The sequence below is a fragment of the Penaeus monodon genome, chromosome 33, assembly GCF_015228065.2.
Source record: "Penaeus monodon isolate SGIC_2016 chromosome 33, NSTDA_Pmon_1, whole genome shotgun sequence".
In the NCBI taxonomy this organism is placed as follows: Eukaryota; Metazoa; Arthropoda; class Malacostraca; order Decapoda; family Penaeidae; genus Penaeus; species Penaeus monodon.
This window is the reverse complement of record NC_051418.1, coordinates 16,980,299-16,980,527: the sequence shown is the minus strand read 5'-3', so window position 1 is coordinate 16,980,527 and position 229 is coordinate 16,980,299.

The window sequence follows — 229 nt, the reverse complement described above, 5'->3', positions numbered from 1 at the left end:
CGGGAAAATCAGCTGAGCGAAGGACAGTGAGTGAGTACTGACGTCAGAGGAGAAAAGAGACCCAGTAAGCGGCTGGGGTATCGGCCTGCGTGTTGGTGCGCCTCTGCGATTAAAAGGCACTGCCAAATGTGCGATCAGAGACTGCCCAATGGCTGTCATGCAACATAAAACTATTTTTGATCATCGAGGAACTCCCAGAGATAAGAAACTTGCGCGTCAGTGCTCTTGT